Source organism: Mus musculus, chromosome 1, assembly GCF_000001635.26.
Source record: "Mus musculus strain C57BL/6J chromosome 1, GRCm38.p6 C57BL/6J".
NCBI lineage: Eukaryota > Metazoa > Chordata > Mammalia > Rodentia > Muridae > Mus > Mus musculus.
Window position 1 is genome coordinate 73,267,779 of NC_000067.6, and position 25,208 is coordinate 73,292,986.

At 42.3% G+C, this 25,208-nt stretch overlaps 1 long non-coding RNA gene across 1 annotated transcript in view; it reads left to right on the forward strand.

Annotated features, from left to right (window-relative positions):
* The window catches only part of Gm29185, a 168,986-nt gene that overhangs the window by 127,534 nt on the left and 16,244 nt on the right, over nucleotides 1-25,208 (forward strand). The window contains exons 2-3 of the long non-coding RNA XR_865539.3: nucleotides 1,297-1,391; nucleotides 1,987-2,088. This is a non-coding gene — a long non-coding RNA (predicted gene 29185). The remainder of the gene's footprint in view (nucleotides 1-1,296; nucleotides 1,392-1,986; nucleotides 2,089-25,208) is intronic.

Consider the following 25,208-nt stretch of genomic DNA (forward strand, 5'->3'; position numbering starts at 1 on the left):
TCACTTGAATAGTGTGAGGTGTAGTGGCAAAGCTAACATGAATCCCTTACTCCTCCTTCATGATTTCATGGGTAGAAGATTTGTCCTTAGCACTGACCTCAACAACCTCGGCATACCTTTCCCCCACTTTTTATGAAGTTGACATGTTTTATCTTTTTTTTTTTCCAAAGGATGCACTTTATAGACTCTTGGCACATCTGAGTTGCCAGCATCACTACTCTTGTGCTTCAGGGTCATCATTAAATAAAGTAAGGTTAATGGACCACAAGCACCTGGATACCTGAGATGCCTAAGTGACTCTGAGGGCAGGAAACATGTACAGCAGAGATGCTCTAGACAAAAGAGTGATTGGCGTCCTGGGTGGGCTAAAGAGGTGATGTGAGATCTCATCCTGACACTTGGAACAATACACATTAAAACTCAAGAGCTGCCTTTTTTTTTTTTCAGATTTTTTCCATTCATATTGTAGGTCAAGCTGAAACTGCAGAAAGTGAAATTACAGACAAAGGGACTACTCAATTGTAACAGTATATATATATATTTCCAAAGCGTTGCTATTGTAACCATTGATACAATTTTTAATTATGCAATTTTTCTTTTCCATTCTGGCTAAGCTTAGATGTACTCTCGTAGTCTAGGTTTTCATTTCTGTTTCTTTGATCAGCAAAGAGGTTGAATTTGCTCATCTTTTCATTGACTAGTGTTTAGCATTCCTTTCTTAGATTTCATTACTTTATTTTCCTCATTTCTTTCCTCATTTCTAGAACAATTTAAATAAGAGATCCAGCCCTGTATTGCTAGATACATTGCAACCGATGTTTAGAAATTTAGAAGCGACTTCAAAGGTCTTCTATCCTAATCCCCCAGCTTTACAGATTGTTAGAGAAATGAGGTAGCTCAGCGTGTGTCAAGGTTTACAGTCCTGAAATTTACAGGGATTTGTTAAGGTTTCTATCTAATGTAGATCTCTTAAAAGACAAAAATAACTCAGTTGACCACGTACGTGTAGCATAGAGCTCTTCATGAAAGTGGTGCCTTCTGTTGTTTTTTTCCCCTTGCGTTTTTTGTGCCAGGTTTTCTTTGTTTCCAGTGAGAACAGAAGTAGGACATGTTGGGGAGAAGCTAGTTTCCCAAACATCACTGGGGAATGTTCATCTCATTAGAGGGAGGACATTGGATCTGGTAACTGTTGATAGTCGTTGTAAGCCTAAGGACAGCTTGCTGGGTCTCTTGGATGCTTTTGTGTGCTAAGAGCACTTCCCCATCCTGTGTGTGACTGTGCACATGGTTTTACAGGCTGATGTTCGCCATGATGGATGAGGGCTCCTCCAAGAACCTGCTAACAGCTCCGAGCACCTCCTCTGAGAGGACATTTGAAAGCTGCTATCATGGTGAGATTCAGACTCACATCTGTTTTTCATGCCTTTCCATAATGGGAATTGCATTTGCTTTCCCGTTGCTGCAAGAAGGGAAGGGCACAATCTAAAATTAGGAATCCTGGTGAACAGAACGTACACTTGTCCCTCAACAGTGCAGGTTGGCTTCTTATTCTTGATTTATTCTAGGAGAAAAATATTCTTAGCCTAAGGGTCAGGGGAGACAGCTTGAGGAAGCAATTGTAGAAGTCAATTGGAAGACAGGAGAATGAGGGCGGAGGTAGGAAAGCCATCAAAGTGTGTTTATTGCTAATAGATTATTCCAGACTTCCTCTCTTAAATGGGGGAATGTGTGGAAATCTGCTTGTTCATTGTGCAACATAGCGAGTTAAAAGGGGCGGGGGACCCAGAATTCTTAAAGGGAAAAAAGCCAGGGAAGAGTGAAGCAGGTGTTTCCTGCTGTCCAGTCCTCAGAGGAACACTCAGCCCTGGGAGGGAGCTTTCCACACCCTGAAAATTAAGGAAGCCATACTTTTCCATCAGCCTAATTTAGTGGTCAGACTCACAGTCACCAACACAGCTTCTTCTTCCCTCTTTCCCCGTCTCTTAGCCTCAGAGGTGTGAGAGACCAGTGAAACCTCCATTCTCTGGGATCCTTCTTGCACCTGGAATACATAGCAACTATGGAATCGGCTTTTTGAACGTGTAAAAGGTAGCTTTTGGTTTTGAGAATTCTCCTTTCTGTTTTGTCTATTTATCTTCTGGGATCCACTGGTAAGAGCTTTTCAGTTTCTCTGTGTCCTGGGTCTTATCTGCTTTAAAAACAAACCACAAGCAAACAAATCCCCCTAATCAAAACAAACAAACGAACAAACAAACAAACAAACTTGCCCATATCAATCAATTTTTATTTCCTTCCTTCCTTCCTTCCTTCCTTCCTTCCTTCCTTCCTTCCTTCCTTCCCCCTCCCTTCCTTCCTTTTCTTTCTTTCTTTTTTTCTTTTCAATTTTTGTGTTGAATGTGAATGTTTGTATCCATGCCTAATATACCTTTCTTTACCTAAAAGTAAAATAAGAGGTAGACCCAGTTTTGGGGTGGAATATAGCTGTGAACTTGTACACTACAATCCCTAAAGTTACCGAGTCCTTTAGCTGAGCTCCTCTAAACCCACTGAGCAAACTAAGATACTCGTGACTTAGAAATATTTACGTTACATCCCTCTGGTTGTAAGCTAGGTCTCTTTAAGTATTTGTGAGCTTGCCTACGCTCTCTCCTTTATTCTTTCTCTCTTCCATCCGACCACTGTGCATTTCTCTTTTTCCTTCCCAACTGTGAGTAATCCAGGAGAAAAAATCATGTATGTGAGTGGGTATCATGGACCCTCCCAAATTTAAAAACAAAAAGATTTACTAGTTCCCTTACACATTTTTTTTAAGACTAAGGGAGAGTTTAAAAAAATGAAGCAAAGGATGAAGGGAACGAAGAAGGAAGAAAACAAAAGAGGATGAAGATGAGCTGGGGCATTGGGTGATGTAGAGAAAACACCATATATCACCCAGATGTTTGTCTACAGTGCCCAAACATCAGGCTTTGGGGAGACAATCGGAAGACACAATGCTTCTTTCAGGGCAGACAACTGCTCACAGCCCCATGGCCTCTCTCCCTGTGAGTGTGTCTATCCCTTTCAAACCTTTTTGTGGTCAAGTTATAAAGGCCTGTTTAGTAGGTGGGATGACGTCACACTGACCACAAAAGCTTATATTTCCTGCTACTAAATACACAGCCCCTGCTGACGAAGTGGTCATTACAGAGCTGGCTTGTTCTGTCTAGGTCACTCAGAGTGGGGACAAAGGCACTGGGGGGAGGGGGCCTGTTGAGAGAGCACAGCCATTATTCCCAAGTGTGTCTGCTGGCCTGCTGATTCTCATCTTGTTGGAACTAAAAGATGAAAATAGAAGTCCCTTTGTGCTTCCTGGGGCTCTTTCTCAGGAAGGATGCAGGAGCATCCTGGGCGGCCACATGGTGGAGAGAAAGGAACAGATGAAATCCAGGTCGTTGATTCTGATCTCTCATTTCTATGCAGAGTGATTCCATCTCTCTGCCTCTGAGCACAGCAGTCTCCATTTTACAAAGGAGAAGAGGATTTTATGCAGGAATCGAATGAGATCACGTGTCTGACATTTTATTTTTCCAATGTAAACATCATTTCTTTCTTCAGGGTTCTTACAGTACCTGGGACACATGGCAACTGTGCGTTCTCCTTTTTGAATGTGTAAAATATAGCTTTGGGTTTTGAAAATAAAATTTTGGTTTATTTTCCAGGAGTAACTAGTAAACAGCATTCTCTTTGTTTTTGACTGTTCCATACATCATACATTTCTATATAATGTATTATGTTTATATCCACCATATCACTCTCTTCTATACCTCTTCGTTAGCTCTGAGATTTCTTTTTTCCCACCTAATGTCCCAGTGTCTACACTATTAAACAAAATAGCATCCCATCTTCCAAGGATTGTCGATAGTTATTAGGCCCTCAGGAAGAGATGAGAGCTTTCTAGGGAGGGGAGCAGACACATCCTTTATCCATGGTGGGAAGTTAAAGGTTCAATCTTATGTGGGTTCCTTGTGACGATGTCAAATCTTGGTGGCAGTGTTATAGACTTAAATGAGAGAGGAAAATTGCCAAGATGCCATCTAAGAAGCCACACCAAGAACTCAGAGAAACAGAGAGGGAAGAGAAAGGATCAGGGAGATACCATGGAAGCAGTGGTCTTGTGTTGGGTCTAGGAATGTGTAAGATTTCAGTGTACAGCAGTAAATTAAAGGTGACAAGGTAAGGAGCCACACCCATGAGCCCCTAAGTGTCGCCTGACATTACAGCAGCACGCAGCGTGTTCAGTGTCAGTTTTTTGGCATTTGAACTGCAGATGAAACAAAATTACACAACTACAACTTCTAAATATTTCCCACAATCAGACTAATTTCAACATTGACAGAAGCAGAAAACCACTGTTTAGCCAAGATCCTACGGAATTTTCCTAGCCTCAGCTCTGAGCTTAGACAAAGAAGGGCTCAAATTCCCCCACTTTCCTTTCTTTTAACCACCCCTCTGTCCCAGCTTGAAGGACTATTATGCACAGGACTACAACCCCAAACAGGACTTTGACACTCGTCACCATGGTGATTAGAGAAGAGATTTGTTGCTGTTTTCCATGTAACAGGTGATAGGGACAATTATCTGCCTAACCAGCTGCCTAACCTGGTTGTGGACCAAGGTTATTTAGGCTGGTTCCCTATGAAAACAAAAACTTGAAAACCTTCCATGTTCCTTTTACCCTCTGGGTCTACCATGCATCTACTGGGGATGTGTTTCCTAGCAAGGCCCCTGGCTAACATTAGGGGCCTCTCTTAGGAGCCTCTGTTAGGTCTAACACCCCATGCACCCCTGTTCTGAAGACGTGGCACCCGCTGTGTCTCAGCAGTTCCCCATAAGCTGCCAGCCCCTGGCACAGACATTAGCTGTTAACTGTGTTTCCCCTGGAATACCCTGGATGAGCTGCTGACAGGGACCACAACTACTGTTTGCATTTCCTAATTTAAAAAAACAAAAACAAAAACAAAGTGTGTGTGTGTTTGGCAATAGAGGAAAGTCAAGTCAGGCAGGCAAGTTCAGAGTCCAGCCATAGGGGAGAGGGTCCTGGGTCCCCTCCATTGAAGTGTTTGGGGGAGAGCAGGGTTCCCAGAAGATGAGGTGACTTTCAGAGAAGGACAGCATCCCTGTAACCCCAGGCACATCTCTGAAAACAGAGCTGAGAGAGAGTCACAAGTTGGAGCATACTAGTAAGCTAATAAAAGTGTTAAGAAGTAAGACAACATAAAAAAAAAAAACTGATAACTGGAACTCAGGAGAAACAAGAATTCTGAAAAGGATCCTGAAGACTGTTGGCTGAAGCCAAGTTAACAGTCCACGATATTATTACGAGACTCAGCAAACCTAACACTAAAAGAGCATTCATTACCCCAGGGACAATGCCAGAAGGAGATCAGCTCCTGAGAGAACTGTGTGGGTGGAACCAGAGAGCAAGAGTTGAGAGTGGGACAAAGGACTGGAGTTACAGCTTGAAGAAACTGGGGTCTGCATTTAGAAAGATAAGAAGACAGAAGAGGTTCTCATTTAAAAAAAACAGGACATGTCTGCCAGAGACACAGGGCTCCTTCATTCAATGTAAACTCAGAAAAATAACACACTGTATTCACACATATAAAACATATGCATTTCTTTTTAAAAAAAAAATGAAAACAAAACAAAGCAAATCAACCAACCAAACTCCAAACAACCTGGAGGCCATTGGTCTAAGACCTCAGAGTGATGATAACTTATAAAACCTCGGGATGGAGAGTGTGTCTCTTAATTATTTCAATTGACTATATGAAATTACTCATACATTCATTGTCTCCAAAGAGATAATCAGAAAAATGCTAACAAAAGGACACCTTTGCACTGTTTTTGATGCTGCAAGAGACTCTGCTGCTATTAAATAATGTTTTTCTGAGCCCCAGCTTAAGTCTATCTCTCGGTCTCTATCACCTATGCACCATCTTTAGAGAAAAGAGTATCTTCTCCATGATTACGGTATCATGAGTCCTTTTTTTCCCCTTTATGATATTAAATGTAACTGTTAAAAAATGAAATGAAAGAAAACCCAAGTCTTCATTCCTAGATGTGATTTCCATTCTCCAGAGCCACATTCTTGACTGATTTTTTTTTCCCTGATTCACATTTGGCTGAGCTAACATGATTGGCTCTTTTGAATTTGGAAAGATACTTCTTCACTGACCCCAATAATCTGTTTGTTGATTTTACTCAAACTAATCTATTGACTGAATTTCTTGCCCTTGTTTTCAAGTGGAAAGCTAATTATACAGCCTATGTCTGTGTTATAAGAGGTTTGTAAGTGTACGTTCATTAGCTTGAGACCAGTTTTCTAGAAAGCTTGTGAGGTTACAGCACTTCAAGGGCAGAGAAAAGGAATAGCTTGGGTGATGCCCAGTGTAAATGTCAGATTTGAGAGACTCTTGTGGCCAAAAGAGTCTCCCTGACTATGAGGCTTCCCAAAGGCAGATGTGAAAGGCTCCCATCTGTCTAACCCCCTGTTGATCTCTACTACCCTGTTGTCCACAGCACCTTTTTAAACTTGCAGCTTAAATACTACCCTACTTTTTCTTAGAACTATGGGGATGGACCTTACTCCATTTCATTATTTTTCAAGTAGTATGTGAAAGTTATGCATACTACATTATGCATACTAATTTATGCACAACCTACATTAGCATAACCTACACATGCCAACTGAGTGTGTGTTTCATGGTCAGCTTTGAACATCATCCATGATTACAGAGTGTCTCTGACTCAGACTTGAAGACCTACTACTTATGTGGCTGTCTACTGCTATCAAATTCAGGGCAATGCCAACACCAAGCCTTGCTTTGTGCTTCAGGTGCTCTGGAGAGTGAGACCCATATGGTGGTCTAGTGCCCTCTTGTGGATTTCAAACTGAGCGTTCTGAGCTTTGGCGTTACTAGTAGGATCACAGATTTCAAAATGCTGCTACAAAGCACAAAAATAATGCTTGCCTTCTTCCATTAAGAACAGGACAATGCTCTTATAGAGCTTACCCAGTGGTGGTAAATTCATTGTACTCTGAGCCACTAAGGGACCTTTGGAGTGTGCAGATCAGTTGAGTGTAGGAGTTTAATAGGACCTTTGGACTCTCCATACACAGTATAAGCCAAATCAATGTTCAAAACCTCTCCCCCAACTTGACAATAACCCCCATTTTGTCTATTCACTGTTGTCTGAACTTACGCATTCACCGGCTCCCAGTCTGACTCTGTTCCAAGTAATTTCACATATTTAATCTGAAAGCAAGAAAATTAGAGTAATAGGACAAGTGATCTCAAAAGCTGAAAATAATTCTCATGGGAGCAAATCCTAAATGGCTCCAGTGAACCACAGATGGATGCTGGAGATGTTGGTCTACCATAAAGAATAGTGTATTGGTGATCAGCATTGTATGACAGTGGGGCTTCTGGTCCCTTGTTAGTCAAGAAAAAATGGACTGGTTGGGGTGTGTAAATAGTCCAGTACATTGGAATATGTTATTTTTGATAAAATTACTAAACTTTTAGGGGGTTCACAAGTTTATCTGAGAACATCTTTCTGGTGCTGATCAAATAGCTCTAGTGTTAAGTCATCTCGGGTATTCAATTCAGAACCTTTCTGGTGCATTTTACATTCATAACTATCATAGCCACCTCCAGGAAATCATAATGTGTGTGTGTGTGTGTGTGTGTGTGTGTGTGTGTGTGCGTGTGTGTCTATGTGTACACATATGTGTGAAGTTGCATGGCTCATGCAAACCCATTTTGATAACTTTTCAGCTTCTGCCTTTCTAGATTGTAATAGGACCATTGGCATAATCCATCTTCCCTTGTATTATTGTCTGTTAACTGCTTTTCATTACAGCAAACCTCTTATACCTCCATGCCTAGCTGCATCTAGAGTCAGCTCACAGAATGGAGAGCTGTGTGCATTTGCTTAATTCTGATCCTGTGACATACAGTGACCATATAATCACCTTTACTAAAACCCACTACTCACAGCACTGAGAAATGAATTAAAAAAAAAATTGAGACGAGCATTCATTAAAAGTAAGAGTGATGGCTTCTTACTCCCTAGTTATAGGGACAGTGACATTGGTTTCAACTTTAGCTGGTAACAAGGCAGTGGAGATGACACATATGACTTTCCAGTTTGATACTACTCTTTTCAAGAAGTGGAATGATGTCAAAGTTACGGAATGACTTGGGTTTTCCTCACACTTTTTCAGTGCTATGATCTCTTTCCTTTGGGAACTCTAACATAAACCTTGGAAGGAAACAGCTATCCCAGCACAACTCATGCGGACCCAAACTAATCTAAGTCTTGAGACCTCTTAGCCTTGATTGCTGTTTGGACTTACTGTTTTCCATAGGATGCTCTGCCTCCTCATAAAAAGCTACACCACGCTTCGTCCCTTCAGACTGAGGTGGGCTGGAGAAGACAGTCTCCTTTGGTAAAAGTTGATTCATCCTTACAAGGCTAACGCTTGGACTTAAGGAAATGCTGGTTTGGATTTTTGCTCACTTTCCTCTCAGTGACTTGCCTACCTGCGTCTTGGCAGAAGAATCAATAGCCCATGACCTGGAGCTCCGATGACAGCCCTTAGCTATAACAGAAGAATTCTAACTGCATTGGCTCTCCCTGGGAAAGTCACACAGGATGGTCACCAACCTGTGAAATCAGCCACCCACCTGGTCAGGGAACCATTTCACAGCCACAGGAACTCCAGCCCTGTCAGCTGTGCCATATGGGAAGCAGAGAGTGTTTTTCTCCATACGGCTCTGTCACACATTAATAGGAGGCATTTGCTCTCTGTCTCAGCCAAATGCCTGGACTTTCTTGAAACACATGAGAAGATGAACTTGGCGTGACATGCGAGGGAACTGGATATGAACTCTGTAAAATGAATCAAAGCACAAATAATTTCGTACCATACCATTCCTGCCTCGCTGGAGAGATGTGGAATGATGGTTTCTTAAAAGAGAAAAATATGTTGAAGTTTTGGAGAGGGCATAGATGGTCTTGTGCATAGTCACAAAACGCAAAGTGTTTAAACAGTCTTAGGAATCAACCCTGAACACACACTCCACATCCCCTCCACCCCCATCCCCATCCCCACAGACCCTCATTTTTCACGTGGAAACTGAACTTTAAAGAGATATGGCGATTTGTTGGGCAGCACTCAGGTTGTTGCAGCCCAGTCCTTTCTTTCTGTTCTTTCCCATGATGCTCCCCTTACAATGTATCTGCCACATGTCATTGATGAGGGGTGAGAGTTATGCTTATATATGGGTATAAGTATTTAGAATACAGCTAGAAATTGTGTTGATTTGGGGAAGTGGCTATCATGTCTGTGGTCTATGCCCTCTCTAGCTATGGATAGTGGGCCGGGTTTACAGTACCTGGTACAAATTCTCTTCTATTGAGCAGAACTTAAGTCCAATTAGGCAGTCGTTGATTATCCTGGAGTTAAAGTGTCTCTATTGTACTGTCTTGCAGGACTGGTCATTGTTATGGGTCCAAGGCTTTCCAGCTGGGCAGAGTATTAATTTTCTCCCTTGGCACCTTGCATAGCACATTCAAAACTCTAAACGTCTCAAAACTATAATCACAAAAGTAGTTGAGGAAGGACAGATACACAGTCACCATTGCTGTTTTCCTCAAGGAAACAGGATTTTTGAAAGGTTCATTTAGATGAAATACACGAGGACCAATCTGTGCAGCCCTCCAAGAAGTCAAAGACAGTCATACCAAGCCTAGGCAGAGAAGGGAGCTTGCAACTCTTCATTATCAAAACCTTTGATTTCATTATTTTTTGCTATCTATGAAAATCTAAGCTACATTTTAGTCCTGACATCAAGATAATAGTTACCCACTTCTCAACACTGTGACTACTGAAAATATGTCACTTAGTTCTTTCTTCTTTTGAGAGTAATTAAAACTCAGCAGTTGCTTCACTGAGACAGTTTTGTTTTTAGTGATACTCCACAACATGAATTTTGGAAAACCTGGACTCTGTTAATTGTCCAAAATTATATTACCAAGTTATTTGCATGGATCAGGAGTTTCTTACGTAATTCATGCAGTGGAATTGAGTTAGTGGAAGCAGGAGGAAGGTTGTGGAAGCAGAGAGGAGAATCATGGGAATGGAAGTAAACACTATCCACAGTAGTCAAAGCTACATGTTGACAGGTATGCATGTGTGTGTGTGTGTGTGTGTGTGTGTGTGTGTGTATGTGTGAGGTAAATATGTGGTGTGCATGTGAATGTGTGTGTATGTGTAGTGTGTGTAAGGTGTGTAGTGTGTATGTGTGGGTGTGATGTGTGAGTGCATGTGTGTTTTTTGTGTGTATATATGTGTGACATCTGATGTGTGAGTGCATATGTGTTTTGTGTGTATATATGTGTGACACCTGATGTATGAGTTTTGTGTGTGTATGTGTATATATGTGTGATGTCTGATATATGTGTGGTGTGTATGTGTGGGGTAAATACGTGGTGGTGTGCATGTACAGTGTGTGTGTGAAGGGTACCCGAATTCTACAGCATGATCATGAAAGTGAGAGGGCAATTTCAGGGAGTTGGTTCTCATCTTTTGCTACTCTAGGTTTCAGGGATCAAACCCAGGTTGTCAGGCGATTGGTTTTACCTGCTGAGCCATCTGACCAGTTATTGATACTCTGTGCACTCATCTGGGTTTCACCTGGGAGAGGAATTTAAATGGCTGAAGTATACAAAGGGTTTGGTGTCCTCCATGACACTCTTATTAGCAGGATGAGGCAGAGGTGTGAAGAGAGCAGTCCGTGCTCAAGCTGCGCCTTGATTTACAAAGTAAAGCTAGCCCCTCTTTGGAATTCTGTCTTGGGAGAAGAGTGATAAGATTGCAGTACCTGACTTTCCAAGTTATGTCTGCCTCTCTCATGCCTGAAGCTGGAGCTTAGAAAGGCTAAGAGAGACTTTATGTGCGGCCACACACCTCATTCCTCGCTGCAGTGTGTATCCGGGACTGTCTTCCCTGCTGTCCACAAAGGAAACCGTATGGTAATCAGTGGCCAAAAATGATCCATTAACTGAGTCAGGATGAATAGATAGCTAATAGCAGGGGAGGAATGGAAAGACAGTTTGTCTGGAATCCAGCTTTTAAACATATCCTGTCCCCTCCAAAAAATACAGGGAAGCCCGGAGAAACAGAGTCCAAAATAGTATTTCTCAAATGTCTAATTGCATAGAGATCAAACAAAGACTGAAGAGAGTGTCAGTTAGCTATGGTTGACAGTCCCTTATATTCTGAGAGTTACTCAATGCCATTTTTAATTTTCTTTTACCGCGTCTGCTTGTACCTCTGAGTAGCTTTCAAGCAGAAGGGTGCCCTGACACGTGTAAAAACCGCGAACTGGAATGCCAACTCCACCTCGTTCCACCTCTGACAACTCCTGCATGCCTCCTACCCTCTCGTTTATTTATAAAAACAATGCCACCCATCATGCAGGATATTTGTGAGGAGTAAATCAAAGCATCCGGAACAATTCCTGACAGACCAGGGAACAGGTGACAGAGAGCCATCTGAGGTCTCAGGATGTTTTCCAAGATCAGTCGGCAGTTCAGGTAGTTTTCTTCCATTTCCCACACTACAGATTTCACACACTTGTTTGTTCATTATAAGTGAATTCACACGAGAAAGAATAACTTTGAATGGAACAGTCAGCCCACCGTGACTCACACACTTATAAGATGCTGCAAGATACAACTTGCCTCTCATTCAATTCTTTCAACTTGGCTTGTTGGAAGAGTGAACAGGATTGTTGGAAAACCGTACTTTTTTGTCATCATAGACAGTTCTTCTCATCTGAAATAGCTTGTGATTTACCACAGTGCAGAATGACATCATAGGTTTCTCACTGTTTTGGCTTTTCTAAGCATGAGAATTCGGGAAAAAGGTATTCACTTTAATTAGACAAGTCATTGTACCATAACAATTGCTACTAGTTACATGAAGTAATAAATAGACTAATTAGTTTATTTACCATTCTATGATTTGTACAATGTTTCTGACTATTATGGTACACTATAAATACATACGTTATTTTATTTATCAATAATTTTCTTCACTTAACTTCTCAATTTAAAATGAGGGAAATAATAGGTCATATCTCACAGATTTATCAGCTTTAAAAGATGTGGCATATATAAAGTTTTATTTATAGGGACAGTAGTGATTTGAATGAGAAATGCCCCATAGACTTGCACATTTGGCTCGTTTGAATTGCCATAAGACTAAGCCTCCAAAGCGAATCTAAGCCTCTCTGTGTCTGCTGAGTGTGATGATGCTCAATGGTTATCTGCAACTTTTTATTCCTTATGTTTTATGCAAAATTCTTTTTCAACAAAAATATTTTCAACATTTTGTTTGCTTCCATGATGAATCTAAATCCTATCAAGGTGACAATGAAGATCCCCATCACAGGAAACTATTTCATACTCTGTGTTAATTTCCATCCTGTGGCCTTAAGTTCTGCTGTGTCCATCAAAGCCTGAGGTGTCTGGGGTCCCCCCCCCCTCTTTCACTCTCTTGTATATTTTCACTGTCTTGTATATTTTCACTTGTTTTAAGCATACTTTTAATTTACATCATCTGTTTTTAATTACTAATCTAGATATCAGTTTAACTATGCTTTACATTTTTAAGGCAGATGAATCATGACAGCAAAGTGGCCAAAGCTGTTCTCCACATTGGAGTTATCAGTGGAGTTTTCAGGGAACCAGTGAAGTCAGGGGAAGGGAATACTCGTGGGTGTGCCTGCAGGACAGCCCAGGAAAGCAAACACAACACAACACTGAAGGGAAAGCTGGAAAGGGGTGTGGAAGTCCGGATCCTTTTTTTTTTCCATTCAAAGGTGAAGAAAAATAAACTCTTGTTGGTATAGCAAGTAACTCAAAATGTACTTGGGCATAAATACAAACACACACTCACATACATAATCAGTAGTTGTAGCATTTATCTTGACATGCATACAGACACAATAAGTGAGGCACATGCATCAGTTCGCATGGACCTCTACACAAACACACACACACACAAAACACATTACATACATACACATATACTCTCTCTCTCTCTCTCTCTCTCTCTCTCTCTCTCACACACACACACACAGACACACAGACACACACTCACACACCACCACCACCACCACATACATACATACATACACACACACACACCATACCACATGCACATACATACACACATGCAGTCACACATACACACCATACCACATACATACAAACACACATTCACACCACACTATATACATACACACATACATACTCTCTCTCTCTCTCTCTCTCTCTCTCTCTCTCTCTCTCTCTCTCACACACACACACACACACACACACACACACACACACACACACACACACACAATTTGTGAGGCAGGAATATTAGCTACTTTTGTATTATCACAAATCACTCCAATACTTAGGTGTTAAAAACATTTATTTAGCTCCCGATTCATGGATTTCATATCCCTGATGCACTAAAGCTAGATGAGACTGCTGGGATTGTGGTGGTCTCTCATACAAGCATGGCTGTACTTCCAACTCAATAGTTCAGGGGTTACAATAATGCAAGCTACGAGACTTCTTGGTGACTGAACCCTAAAGTCTTATGTTGTGTCTATGGCAATTTCACTGTTTGGAGGCAAAGTGGGGTGAGTCTAAGTTCAGGCTGTGGAGGTGAATGTTGCATAAAGAAAAGCATACCCACCAAAATGTATTGGGGTCATGCTTTGGAAATTAAAGATTAAATTTCCTGTGTTGAAAAAAATAATGTTTCCTTTCTCTTAATTGCACTCTGCATATTCAATATAGCACAGAGTAAACCCATTGTGGGGGGAGCCTCTGGGCCTTAATCCAGAAAATCCAGTGTAAATACTTTTACTTTTCACTCCATTTTCATTGAGGAATGATACAGTTTTGAGTTTTACAACCACTATCATCATTCTTAGAAAGACTCACTCCTTGTTGTCAATAGGCAGCAGAGGCAGTGATACCATCCCTGAAAAGGAAGGTTTCTAATGGGCAGAATAATGCCCCATAAGATGTGCATGCTTAATCCCTGGAATGAATGTGCAGTGTGCAGTGCAGTGCAATATATATAGTGTGTGTGTGATAACATATACACATGTATAAGTATGCACAATGTTAGATGGCAAAGGGGACAGGGGTTTTGCAGATGTGTTTGAGGTGACAGAGGGTGGTGACTGGCTCCAGACAGCCATCAAGCTGTCTAGAGGAAGGCCACTCCTCTAGCAAAGAGATGTGTGGGAAGGATGAGACCTGCCACTCATTGACATCTTTGAAGAAAAGATACCATAGACTGAGGGCTGAGGTGGCCTCTGCGAGCTTGGAGTGGCCTTCAGCTTATGTCCACCAAGAAAACTAGAATCTTAGTACCGTAAATTCAAAGAACAAAGTCTCAATAGCCAGAAAGAGCAGGAAACATCACTGGCTGAACATTTGAATTTCAGTCTGGGAAACCCGAGTTTACATTTACGACCCCCAGAACTTCGGAAAGTCACTTTGCATTGTCTCAAGCCTGGCCTGTTTGTGGCAATGTTGTATGGCAGCCATAGAAAATGAATGTGATCTGATGAGAATGCTCATGAACAGAAATCTGAGGCGCTGTGGTTTTGAAGAGGACTGGGCAAGCCTTGACTTCCTGGGTAGCTGGACTACAGATCCATACAGTTTACATTCACCAGAACACAGCATCATTTTCACATCAGCAACTGTGTCTGTGTGCATTTTCCCCTTTACTAAGCAAATGCAAAATGGTACGATGAAGCGGGTGCCTTTTCATCCCGTTAGCTACCATTTACCCTTGCAGCCTGTCAAGGTATTCTGGAGTCTTGTTTCTGTCATTCAGTGGTCCAGCCAGGTGTGGGTTGTCAATATAGATCCAACATGGAACTTCTATCACCCTAGGATGAGGCTGTGTTTTCTACCTGTGGTGTTCTCCTGCTGTCCTGACCCCGGCTTGCAAACACCTTTGTTTTTCGAGGTGCAGATTGCTCCTCATGCCTGTTATGGAACCATGTCTCATAACTCCCACTAGAAATGATCTGACCCCTGGTCAACTCCACACAGGTTTATCATTTGTGTGGTTGTCTCGGTACAGGTGCGCTCAGATGCTGACTATTCATCCTTCCTCTTAAGTTATAGTCCTTTTGAAGAGAAGGACCATCTTTTACATTTTTATATCACTTAAAGCCATTACTGTACTGCATAACATTAACGGGTGCTTTACTCAAAACCATAGTCCATTTAGAGGGTCATAATTGAGCCTGGATGCAGTACTCTAAAACAATCATTTTTTTTATTTTAAGTGGGTTGAGAAAACTATATAGGCCAGCAAGTACTCTCCACAAATAAACAATTTGTTACTCAAAGCATCAGTGGCTCTTTTGAGGTAAACAATGGCTTGGAGCAATGTGTGTAAACCTCATTGATGTGCCATATGCTTGATTTTATGAGCATACTTCATCTCGGACTCCCAGAGAATAGCAGTTGGGTTTTCAACTCAGAGAACCTAGCATGGTGCTTAGGATAAGGATGTATTTAATCCCTTTGGCAATCTGTTCATCTGGTTGGTGAAGATTTCTTCCCATGGTACCCGGGACCATCTCAACTCAGCATTCTCATGTTCATTCAATGTCAACAGCAGGTGTTAGTGTGAATGAGCAATGAACCAGCTAGGACAATACTGACTGTCCATGTAAAAGACCCCCAACTCAACAGAAGTCACTGATAAGGCTATTTATAGAAAAAAGAAACTCAGAGGGAGAGTATTTAGAAATTCAACTCTTCAGCCACCCAGGAGCTCTAAGCTTGTACGCATGTATTATATAAACATACATCCAAGCTTATCACAGCTCCTAACTGTGGTCCTCGGGCTTGCTCCTCTCAAGGTCATGAGAAGGCTGGCTTCATTCAGTCACAATACCTTCCATCAGAACAGTCTGTGTCATAAAAGAAATGAGCTCTTTTCCTATGAACCTGCCACAGGTCCTCTCTCCATAGTTAGTATCTCAACAGTAAGGCTACATACTTATTCCAAATTAATTGGTGGCAAGGCAGCAGGATGTGTGCTTGTGAGGAGAAACTCAGGACTGCAGATACATAATAGGGTGCTGTTAGAAAGAAAGGAAGGGGTGAAAACCGGAAAGGAAACCAACAAAAGTACTAGTAGTGAATGTGAGGTCACTAAACCCCAACTGTATGTGCATATACAATGAGTGCATACATCCTCCCGATTTTCCTTTACATCTTTTGTGTGTTCACTTTTCTGAAATCACCCATGCTTTGCTTAAAAGCTGTTAGGAAACTGAAAATTGGTTTTTTTGTTTTGTTTTGCTTTTTGTTTTTCCATTATAGTATTTAGACTGAAACGGAAAAACAGGCAGGCATATACACTTGCACATGACACTGCCTTGCCAGTCCAATTCTCACCATAGTTTTTGAAAATAAAGAATCTTTGTGAGGTGCCAACTCCTTGAGTTTCCATCCTATGTCAGGGTTTGTTTCTCTTCCTTCCAAGTAGACAACGACAGCTTATGTCTCAGATGAAGCCCTTGAAATTGGGATTGTTGAATGGAAATAGACATTTCCCCTTGCAGATAGAATCAAGATGTTTATCCCACAACTGAAACTTACCTTCTTTATTGTTATTTTTCTCCCCAGTTTCCAAAGAGGCTGCAAAACTGAATGTGAGCTAAAGAAATTACTCTGGACCATTTTGCAGGGGTTGTGAGGGTGGGTAAAGAAAGAGTTAAAGAAGGTTGATTTCTTTATTATTTTTGGATATTTAAAAATGTGAACCTTTTAATTTAATGATCAATCAAGACTTATCCTACCCTTAACTCATAACTCTTGGGATATACACTATACTTTCAAAGTCACTTTTAGATTATTTATGTGTGATTCTCAAAGTTGATATGTAAGGGAGGTGGAATTAGGCATGTTACCCTGATCAACATGGAAACTACATTTCAGATGTTTATTAACTGGTCCTAAGTCACAAAACATGTTAGTGTGGTCAAGTGTGCCCCAGTAATGAGATATCCTAACTTTTATACCTGGTTTCCCTGAATTACAAGTAGCTACCTGATAGTATGTTCTTCCTTCATGTTTCTTCCAGTTAACTGAATGGCTCACTTAGTCCTGGGGTTTAAGAAAATACACCTCAGAATAGCAAAGGCACCAACCAGCTTTCCCACTGCAGGTCAAGGTATTCAGAAATAAAAACTGGTCAAAGAAAGGATCCTTTCACTCCTATGTACAGGAAAAGTTCATCTCTGCAGGATGGGCTGACCCATGTGAAACTGAGCTATGCCTTTGAGTTGAGAGTTGAGCCAGTGTGAGATGAATGCAGAGTTCCAAGGAAATTCAAAGTTGGATGATTTTCTGGTGCATCCTGGGAGCCGACAGACCTTTGGACCTATGTGTCACACACATTCAATGTGTGTTTTCTTCTTTCTTTGGTCTACTTCTGTGTAGCCCAGGTCCAGCCAAGCTCCACTCTCCTCGGTGTCCTCAGCTTCAGTGACTCTTACCTCCAAGAGTTCTTATTGACTCATCCCAAGCTAGGAGTTGCCAGGGAGACTCTAGTTTGCAGGGAGTGACTTTTCTGCCTTCATTAGCTCCCCAGGAGAGCACAGCTGCAGGATGTGTTCAAAGGACTGCCCCCATGGAATGCCACAGGCCACCACCCTGGCAGCAGACACTTCCTATTCGATCTACAAGCAAATACCCAGATCTGCTTGTCTGCCTTCCAGAAACCACATTGGACACAGCTCCCACTTTTCATTCCAGACCTGGAATGGGCTGGTAGCAACAAATCAGATGTTATTCTTGTGCACCCCCTCTCCCCTCCACTTTTGTTTAGAAAAAAAAAAAACCACACCCTGAGCTGGTTCTTCTCTTTGTAGATAATTTTAGTAGGTTTCTATCGATATTACTAATACTTTTAATCTTGAGTAGTTAGTTGTCTCCTGGTACTTTTTGAACATCTAGAACCAGGTACTTTTATGTCCACCTCACAGAGGTGGCAAAGAGAAATACTGACTTCAGGTTGGGTCAGTATTCTGGATGCTCCTCCAGTGTACTGCTCAGAAGAAGGTCCAAGGTCAAGTGTGTCCAAGCCTGTAGAGCTGCCTTTGTGCAGGATAGCTCCCTGATAGAGACGGAACCCTGCAGTCCATCAGGCAGATCATTCAAGTCTGAGTTCAAGGAAAAAATAGAGAGAAGCTGGAGAGATAATTTAATAAGGAAAGCACTTTTCTTCAGAACAAGAACTTGAGTTCAATTCCTAGAACATATATTAAAATAAAAAAGAAAGAGAGAGAGAAAGAGAGGGGGGGGAGAGAGAGAGGGAGAGAGAGAGAGAGGGCATGCACTGGGTATATCTGAATGGTTAAATGTGCTTGGAATCCCAGCCCTGGAGTGGAGGAGACAGGCCATGTCTGGGGTTCACTGTTCAGCCAGCTTGCTTAACTTGTTCAGCGAGTTTCAGCCCAATAAGGAATCCTGTTTTTAAAATGAAGAAGGTAGGTTTTTGAGGAATAGCAGCTGAGGTTATTCTCTGTCACACACACACACACACACACACACACACACACACCCCACTCAGAGAGAGAGAGAGACAGAGACAGAGACAGAGAGACAGAGAGTCAAAGACAGAGAGACACACACAGAGAAACAGAAAGGGAGAAACAGAGAGAGAGAGACAGAAAAAGAGGAGAAGGTATCAAACCGCTGTGGAAGTTTGTAGCTTGTCTGCATATCTACATGGCAGCCAAGTTCATATATAGAACACTTTGTATAGGAAAGAAACAATGAAAGCTAAAATAGCACAACTCCTTATCTAACCATGAAATTTAAATGTCACCAAGGTGATATCAACACCCTCCCTTCTTCATCGGATCAGTGTTTGGCCCTGCTACTCAGCTTACTTTTCCCACACATCATCCGTCCTTTGCTAGCAAGGTTGGGTTACATAGACGCTGCTCTAAAGTGGGAATTTCTCCCCCAAACACTTGCTAATTACCTGTCATGCAATCATGAAATCATGTTGTATGATGTGTCATGTTGAGATCTCTAAGAACATGTCATGTGCATGCTTTTTTTCCTTGGGATATCACGAATACTCTTCAGTGTACTGGTCTTTGTCTTAAGGGATCTAAATTACTTCTTTTGAAAGAAATAAGGGCAAACAAAAGTGGCTGGAAGCTGCCAATAGATCCAAATAGTGCTTACATCTCGTCCTTATGTTTCTTCACTGTTCTATGGCCATGGCATAGCTGTTATATACCCAGGAACTGATAACAGGTATGGTTATGACTGTATAGATGTCCACGATAAAGCCTGTGAACATCCAGTCATAGGTGGAGATGTCATATAGCCTGGTGAATTACTTAAGCACTAATAGATAGGTCTACATGCATGCCCATACAATTGGACCTGGTTAAACCTAAACTAGTGGGTCACAAAATAGAACCAAAAAAAAAAAAAAAAGAAAGAAAAAAAGAAAAAGATCTGAAAGTGGGATGGGGACTAGGGGGTGGGCTGGGGAGGAGAAAAAGAGAGTCTAGAGATAAAGGTGGCTGTAGCATATTATATGCATGTATGAATTAGTCAAAGGGCAAATTTATTTTTAAAAAGGTTCTCCCAGTAAAAATGGGGGGGGGTATATATGTAGATGGCCTTTGCATGTTTATGTCTCCATAGGAGGAAAGGGAAAGAGGAACAGCTACCAAGTGTACTTGGGAAACATACCTACACTAGGTGCTATGGCTCAGAGGAACCCTCCAGCAAACATCTCTGCAATGTATTCTGTTGGGTTATGAGTCATAACAAAGGTAATCACAAAATAGATCATCCACATGGCACACTATGAAGTATGCTAGATGACAAGCATTTGCTGTAGCTGCTCTCTTCAACCGTAACTATCATAACCGATTTCAATGCCTTGGATAGATGAACTCTCACTGAGAACCCATGCGGTAGTAGCTAGGTCAGGCTCTTCCATCTCTGATCATGTTTAACACTAACCTAAATCTTAGGAGGCTGAGAGAGATGCCTTTTTATTGCTACCGTCTCTGACCAGCAGAAAAGAAGCGACAAAACCGATGTCCTTCTCAAGGCAGTTTATTCAGGAACTTAACAATATGCAGGAAAAAGAAGAATGCCCCGACCTCTCTCAGTCATCCACCTTTATGCCCTCTAGTCCACTCCCCATCACCCCCATCCACGTAGGCACAGTTCATTGGCTCAGGACTACATTTGTCACATCATCTGATCTTACGTCATGGTCCATCTGTGCAATGCAGCTCAAGGTACCTGGCTATCTTGAGGGATATGAGGAAGTCAGGTGCCAGTCATAAGACTTGGCAGCAGTCCCAGGTGCCATCTTGGGGCCGCGGCCACACCCGCTCCTCACATCTCCCCCTTATTCTTTAAATTGGCAGAGAGAATGCCTGTCTTAGGTTGCCCCCTGCAACAATGCTCCTTACCCGTCATTGGGAGACAGACAGCAGTGGTCTGATCCCTGTTTTAGGTTGGTAACACGTCCAGGGAGTCTTACCTGTCATTGACTACTTCTCTAGCATGCCAAGCCACACTTGAGGAGATTGTCCCATCTCCACAGCTGCAAAGGCTTGTATCAACAGAGCTTGAGCCCTACAATGGCAATGTTGCATGCGGCAGATGCATCAAAAGGCCATGACACTGATAAGCATGCAGCACAGTGCCAATCCACCAATACCAGCCCATTCCTTTAGGTGTGACATAGCGGTGGTAATCCAATTTGCAAGTCCTTCAGCCATGGATACATCCACCCGAGTGGAATTGATATGGACTATCCCAAAATCTCTTTTGGGTCTAAACAAGGTCATAACTGAAGGGGCCTGCACGGGCCATGGTAACACTCTAGGCATTCTGGTCACAATAGCTAAAGAAAACATAGAAGCATTCCAACCAACACATACTATAAAAACAACTATCCTCCTTACATTCTACAACATCATCAAAATAACTACCATTATAAACTAAAAATACAAAAGGAGGCCAAACGCATACAGGCGTGGCTTTAAAGAATACATTTTCCCTTATGCAAATTGAATAACAGAAGACTCAAATAATACAGATCCATTCCAATAAAAGCTAGCATTTCCCCATGCCCCACCCATCAACATACTCAAAGGAGAAAGATCTGTACAACTCCCAATTTATCCCACACAACAGCCAAACATTAAAGGGATTGCTTGCCCCTCTCTGGGCTGGATTTTGATACGTCCAATTAAACCCTGAAAATGTTTAATTATGACTGGTACTAATATAGGGGGAAAAGGTAAAATATTTTTTCATGGCCCACGCAGCTTTCCTGGACTGGCAGCCTGTCTATGGGGGCAGCGAATCTCAAATACCCTTACAAAAGGGGGCCCATTGTAGATCTTCAGTCATCACTGCAGGCAGCATCATCACCCCCAGGAGCTGCTTCATCAGGGCACCTCCATCCATCTTGAACTACCCTCGTCAATTGCTCCAGAACCCACAGTGACTGGCGATGATCCTGTGGAAGCACACAAACAGACCCTCTTGCCCAGACCAACACAGGATCGGGCCCATGCCATCGTCCACTCAGAACATCCTTCCACATGACTGTGCCTCTGTAGGATGCCTCAGGATTGGCAAACCGTTCCACAGCTCTCAAATCATTTTTATCTTTATTCAAAAAATGCAAGGTAAAGAGAGCAATGAATGGCTAATCTCTCCCTAGGAGTAGCACCAGACGCTACTCCCCCTTTCTGTTTTATTAGATACTTTTTCAGAGTGTGATGAGCTCTTTCAATGATGCCCTGGCCCTGAGGATTGTAGGGTATACCGTGCACCAAACGGACACCCATCATTTTACAAAAGGAAACAAAAGAAGCTGAAGTATAAGCAGGTCTATTATCAGTCGTAAGCTCTCTGGGCTGACCCCATGCACCCCATGCCTCAAAGCAATGGGCAATGATATGGTGTGCCTTTTCACCTGTATGCAGGGAGGCAAACAACACCCCAGAGGCTGTATCTACAGAAACATGAACAAATTGCAGTTTACCAAATTCTGAAAAATAAGCCACATCCAGTTGCCAAATGTGGAGGGGAAGCAGGCCGCGAGGGTTTACTCCCACACTCACCTGAGGCAATAGGGGGGCACAGGCTTTGCAAGCCATAATAATATCCCTTGCCTCTGCTCTAGTAATATGAAATCGAGAAGAAAGTGTTTTGGAATTCACATGAAACTGTTAATGAAATTCATGAGCCAGTTCTACAGGTATTTGAATAAAAAAGGCAGAAGCAGCTCTAGCAGCTTTATCAACCAAATCATTGCCCTCTGCTAAAGGGCCAGGCAAACCTATATGAGCTCGAATGTGTTCGACCAAAAAAAAAAAAAAAAAAAATGGAGAACTACTATTTAAAATTAAGGATTGCAATTTATTTAACAAATCCCCTATAGTGGATTGAAAATTCATCTTCCCCACCACTTCCATCACTGCTAATGAATTTATCTTAAATTAAATTAAAAGATTCAGAATACAATTCAAAAACTTTAATAACAATCTGCAACTCAATAACTTGGGGGAGAAGCAGGGGGAAACTGTAAAGTTACTGGTGTGGAGCCATGGACCAAATATGCTCTGCAGCCTGTCTTAGACCCATCTGTAAAAATTAAAGGGGCATCAGACAATGGCACTCAAGAAGTAATTTGTGGAAAACAACTGGATGAGCTTTAATCAGCTGCAAAATGGGATCCTTAGGGAAGTGATTATCCATCTTCCCCATAAAGCTATATCTCAAAATTGCCCAATCATCAACAGTAGCTGATAATACTTCTACTTGCTTCATATTATATGGAACAATCAATTCCTGAGGGGGATTGCCAAAATATTGAATACATTGTTGTAGGCCAATCAAGGCCAATTGTGCTACCAAGGCAGGGTAATAAGACAAGATTTTTGTGGGTGAAATCTTGGGATGTGTCCATAGCAAAGGGGTGCCCTGCTAGAGGACTCCAGTAGGCTGGGTCTCCGAGGGTAGGATACACAAAATAATAGGACTGAACAGATCTCTTCTCTTTAATGCTGCTGTTTGAATACCCTTTTCAACCAAACTTAACACTGCACGGGCAGAATCAGTAAGCTGCCAGGGAGAATTTAATTTTATATCTCCCGGTAAAATATCATATAGTGGTTGTAATTGTTTGTTGGTTAGGCCCAAATAGGGACGTACCCACTGTATATCCCCCAATAGCTTTTGAAAAATCATTCAATATCCTCAGATTATCGGTCAGAATCTGAATTTTCTGGGGAGATACTTGATTATCAAAAATTTTTGTTCCTAAATAATTCGCCACTTTTCCTTTCTGAACCTTTCCTGGGGCTACAACCAATTGCTTTTCTTTTAATTTTTGGATCACTACACTATATGTGTGTGTAACTTTAATTGTCTCACTCCAAGAACCTCAATAGTCCCAAATCCGGCAACCTAATAGTCTCTAACCAAGAACTTGAATCGTCCCACTTACCTGGGAGCTTTCCAGCCAGCCTGCTACCCTGACTGCCGAGATTTCTGGACTCGTCACGTCTCTGTACGGGCCACCACTTGTTACTACCGTCTCCGAACAGCAGAAAAGAAGCGACGAAAACGATGTCCTTTTCAAGGCAGTTTATTCAGGAACTTAACAATGTGCAGGAAAAAGAAGAATGCCCCGACCTCTCTCGGCCATCCACCTTTATGCCCTCTCGTCCACTCCCCATCACCCCAGTCCACGTAGGCACAGTTCATTGGCTCAGGACTACATTCTTCACATCATCAGATCTTACATCGTGGTGCATCTATGCAATGCAGCTCAAGGTACCTGGCTATCTTGAGGGATATGAGGAAGTCAGGTGCCAGTCATAAGACTTGGCAGCAGTCCCAGGTGCCATCTTGGGGCCGTGACCACACCTGCTCCTCACATCTTTTAAAGTATCGTATAAGAATCTGGCCATGCCCCCTTCCGCTCCACTCGAGCCCTGGGCTACCTTGCCAGCGGAGTTGTCCGACACCCGCAAGGGCCCACACAGGATTCCCCACAGGATCCTAAGACCTCTGGTGAGTGGAACACAGCGCCTGCCCCAATCCAATCTCGCGGAACCTGAGACTGCAGTAAATAGGGAAGCAGACTACCTGGGCCTGACCTGGGGCACAAGTCCCCTCCGCTCCACTTGAGCACCGGGGTACCTTGCCAGCGGAGTCGTCCGACACCCGCAAGGGCCCACACAGGATTCCCCACGGGATCCTAAGACCTCTCGTGAGTGGAACACAACTTCTGCCAGGAATCGGGTTCGAACACCAGATATCTGGGTACCTTCCCTGCAAGAAGAGAGCTTGCCTGCAGAGAATACTCTGCCCACTAAAACTAAGGAGAGTGCTACCCTCCCAGGTCTGCTTATAGAGGCTAACAGAGTCACCTGAAGAACAAGCTCTTAACAGAGACAACTATAACAGCTAGCTTCAGAGATTACCAGATGGCGAAAGGCAAATGTAAGAATCCTAATAACAGAAATCAAGACCACTCACCATCATCAGAACGCAGCACTCCCACCCCACCTAGTCCTGGGCACCCCAACACAACCGAAAATCTAGACCCAGATTTAAAAACATTTCTCATGATGATGATAGAGGACATCAAGAAGGACTTTCATAAGTCACTTAAAGAATTACAGGAGAGCACTGCTAAAGAGTTACAGGCCCTTAAAGAAAAGCAGGAAAACACAACCAAACAGGTAGAAGTCCTTAAAGAAAAATAGGAAAACACATCCAAACAGGTGATGGAAATGAACAAAACCATACTAGACCTAAAAAGGGAAGTAGACACAATAAAGAAAACCCAAAGCGAGGCAACGCTGGAGATAGAAACCCTAGGAAAGAGATCTGGAAATATAGATGCGAGCATTAGCAACAGAATACAAGAAATGGAAGAGAGAATCTCAGGTGCAGAAGATTCCATAGAGATCATCGACACAACAGTCAAAGAAAATACAAAATGCAAAAGGATCCTAACTCAAAACATCCAGGAAATC